This window comes from Phoxinus phoxinus (genome assembly GCF_949152265.1).
Source record: "Phoxinus phoxinus genome assembly, chromosome: 16".
Lineage (NCBI taxonomy): Eukaryota > Metazoa > Chordata > Actinopteri > Cypriniformes > Leuciscidae > Phoxinus > Phoxinus phoxinus.
The window spans coordinates 19,286,519-19,290,796 of NC_136891.1; the positions used below are offsets into that span (position 1 = coordinate 19,286,519).

The 4,278-nt window shown below is 36.5% G+C and overlaps 1 long non-coding RNA gene across 1 annotated transcript; it reads right to left on the bottom strand.

Annotated features, from left to right (window-relative positions):
- Positions 1-2,444: 2,444 nt before the first annotated feature.
- Positions 2,445-4,017, bottom strand: LOC306983560. Its single transcript, XR_013794390.1, has 3 exons — positions 3,252-4,017; positions 2,970-3,158; positions 2,445-2,857 (listed from the first exon to the last, which is right to left on the bottom strand). It is a non-coding gene; the product is annotated as an uncharacterized lncRNA (long non-coding RNA).
- Between the last annotated feature and the right edge of the window lie 261 nt (positions 4,018-4,278).

Consider the following 4,278-nt stretch of genomic DNA (forward strand, 5'->3'; position numbering starts at 1 on the left):
ACATAACTAAATAGCATCCAGTGTCTAGCAGTGCAGCAGCATTTTTGGCTGAGGGAATTCCTTCATCAGAGCCAGTCACTCCAGTCCCGGAGATCCAAGGGCCTTCATAAAATGTAAGAGGTCTTAGTGTTTTTTTTTTTTTATAGGGTATTTTTGATATTTCCATTTATTTTACTTTGGGTTGGGTTTTTCGTTGGTCCCACTCCCAATAGATTCTGATATCTATTGGGACTAATATCTATCTAGAGACTAATATCTGTCTTTTGGAGCCTCATGTCCCAACAGAACCCCAGACAGTTGTAAGTAGCCTACTCAATACACCAGAAATTATGACAAATAGTGTTATAAAGTGTACAAATGCTCATCTTCACAGGATGATGGGTATGAAGAAACAGTTTCTGCGCCACAGAGAGGCCTACAGGGTAATGTTAATATTATGTGTCTACACATCAGACAATCTACACATTCACATTTGTATATGGCGTAGCCTATAGAATCGAAGTTTATATCTAAGTATAAAAGGACATTCTTATCCCCCAAGTGATTTTCAGTAAATGCCACAGTTTAATTCTGTAGAATTTGTTTAGAACTACATGATGTAACTCTAATGTACTGTATTTTCAGTTGCCAGTTAAGGAGTTAACGTTAAATATACTTCATCTTATTAATTTCTTTTTTAAAACAGCAGAAAAAACAGCAATAAATAAATGTACAGAAAGAATGAATGAAGTGTTTAAACACCGCTTCCTCTTTAAAAAAGGGGAGGAGACCGCAAGAAACTCTGGGTTTACCGAAGAAAACCTGCTCCCGACCAGGTTAGGTTCACAGAGTAAGTTGCCATGGTAACTGACTCTGAGTATACACGGGTTTCTGTGCAACGTCATCACATAGATGCGCGCGCATCTAAGAGGCAGAAAGCAACAGTCTTTACGGCTATATCTAGCAGAAGCAGAGATAACGCGGACCTGTAGTGCTGTAAACTAACCTAAATGCATAGGGTATGTCATGTTTTTATGATCCGCAAACTTAGTTGGACAATTCCATACTAGTCAACTAACTAACGTTTTACATAATGTTATATTAATATGCAAATGAAACACAAGCAAACAGATTCAACTCTGAAATTGCAGTTTATTATTGAGTCAACAAGAATTTACAAACAATGCGAAATCTACGTTAATTACAATGTTCTTTTACAGAACTCGGCATAAAATATAGCGGTCTTGCCTCTTGGATGCGCGCGCATCCGGTATTGTTTGTATACAAGAAACCTGTGTATAAGTTACCCCTCTTTCAGAAACGGGCTTGACTTACTCTGCTTTCTCGGGTTTGATATACCTCCCATTCTGAAACGGAAAACCCAGAGTTTCCCTCATTTCAGGGTTAACATACTCAGAGTCACTTACTTAACCTCCTTTCTGAAACAGGCCCCTGGGGTTTCTTAAATGTTGGCAATAAAAAATAAAGAATTCTTAATTCAGATATTTTTGTTTAAAATATTTTTTTTGTAAATTTTACTCATTTTAAATGGTTAACTTTTAAGGAATTAATTTGATTAATTATTACTCAATCCTAATTTGTTAAATTTTATTAATAATATTGCTTGTAATCTGTTGCCTGTTGATATAGCGTATTCATTTTTAGAGTGTACGTTTATTTGCTTTTTTTCTTATTTTTCTAGTTTAACAAATTAAAAATAAATCAATTGACAAAAATGTAACTTACTTAGTACATTGAACTTAAATATACTATGCAATAACTGCAAAGTAATTGATATTACAATACATTTTAAGTTAAATTAACTTGAATTTCTTAAGTTAAGATTACTTAATTATTTTAGGGCAACCAGTTTGCTCATATTTTTTAAGTAGATTCAACTTGTCCGGGCTAACAGTTATCTGTCACGGTTTTGTTCACGTCATGTCTGCTTCCTTGTCTGTCATGTGATCCCTTGTAGTCATGTGATCCTGCCATGTGTCTTGTCATGAGTTTATTGTCTGATTGTTTGTTCATTGTTCACAGGTGTCCCTTGTCTGGTCGTTAGTCTTGTATGTATTTAAGCCCTCATGTTTGCCTGTGTCTTGGTCAAGTATTGTTTCCTGTAAACCACTGTTAGTAAGTCTTTGTCCATGTCATATTTTCATTAGTGATGGGCAAATCGAGGCTTCGTGAAGCAATGAAACAGTTGAACCAAATGGTTCATATTGTTTCGAGGCTTCGAATCAATCCGACACCCGTCTCCACGGTGACACCTAGTGGTCACTTGCAGGTGTTGATCTGAAACAACCTTGACGAGCCATTAAAAAAAATTTGTTTTTTTATTATTGTATTTTTCTAATATGTGAAGCTTGTAACCTATAGGCTCCTCACTGTGCATAATGTTATTGTGGTCCTGCAAAATGAATATTAATAAAAGAAATCAAGCCACAATGTCTCACTTTTTTAGATATTTTTATTCAAAAATATTAATTTCTCTGCTGTGGAAGGACTTAGCCTACTTCTTTTTTTACAGATAATTTCTCCAGCCTTTGAAAAAATCCTCTCACAAGGGACACTTGTTGCTGGCATGCAAAGATATTTTTTAGGACAGGACATACAAATGAGGAAAGATTACTGCTCTCTCTTTCCAGTAAGTTAGTGGATCATAAGTTCTGGGCAAATACTATTTAAAAAAAATAAAAAAAATAAAAATATTTTTTCACTTCCACTGTGGCATCAGCTGTAGCATTGTGTATCATCTGGGTTTGATGGATACGAGTATCAAAAAGTTCCCATAAACTGTCCTGTGTTTCTACTGGTGTTGATGGTGATGGTGATGGTGATGATGTTGATGGGTCTGATGTTGACATTTCTGGCTCTGAATAAAAATGAAAACAGCAATTAGTAACAAATGCTAAACTGACGGCACATATGAAGTATTTATTACATTAATCAGATTACATAACATAACACAGACTGAAACTGCTCACCAGGATTTGTGTTTGAACGCATCAGCGAAGCACACTCCAGTGTCATGTGCTTTTCAGCGTCCTGGGCTTTGGCAGCATTTCCAAATGCCATATTTTTTAACCTTGGGTCCAGCGGTGTAGCCAGTGCCAAGGCTCTAAAACTCTCATAACCTCCACATCTGGACTGCAGACCTTCTTGCAGATGTGAGCCTATGAGCCAAAACAAGAGGAAAAAAATATATAATAATGACAATAATATGACAGTTATGGCCAATTACTACATGTATGGTCATTGTGGCCTACCTAATTGTACAGTTGATTCCTGCGTTGCATTTCTTTTTTTCTGTGCAAGCTTGTGCTGCAACATCCTGTGTACAGTGGTATTAGCTTTGAAGCAGACACTCTCTTTTCCTCTGACATCTCTGTTGTTGCGAGTTTGAATGGTTGCAGTAGTGACAATGATTGTTGAATAATGTCATACTCAATCTATCTATGTAATTAGATATATGTATCTACAATCTATCTATGTATTTAGATATCTATGATCTATGTATCTATAATCTATCTATGTATTTATGTAGCCTATCTTTAATCTATATATATGTATCTATCTATCTATTAATCTAGCTGTCTATATATATTTATATCTATGTATCTATTAATGTGTCACTATATGTATACTCTGTGTCTCTAGCCTATCAGTCAATGTGTTGTGTAAATTTAAATGTAAGCCTAACTAAACAAATTGCAATATAAATGTCACTATATCACCAAAAATCCACTATCTCAAAATCATACTCCTCTCACAAAAACCCACGAGGCCAATATGCGTTGATTTCACTTTTATACAGATGTGCGATCGTGTGGTCTGTTTCCGACCGTGTCAATCAAACGCTGATTCGGCGGATCACACCTGATGAAACACTTAGTGAAACACTTCGAGGCTTCGTTTGGCCATAGTCACGTGACATGGGTGTTTTGAATCACGCTTCGGATCAGTGTTTCGAATCATCTGCGCTTCGGGATCTCGCAAAGCTTCGGAACGAGTGTTTCGCGGCAGCCATCCCTAATTTTCATGCCACGCCATATTTTTTGTTTATTGTTATGTTTTGTTTAATTAAAGCTGCACTTGGGTTCTCTTAAAACTTGCCTCCAGTGGATCCATATTACAGAATACTTGACCCACAACCATGAACCCAGCAGACCTTTCCCTCCTAAATCTACGCCAGAGGAATCGTCCCCTGGAACTTTATGTGGAGGAATTTTGTGGACTATGCTACAAGGTTGGTTTTAATGATGTGGCTCTTTAGGACATCTTCCGCTATGGGCT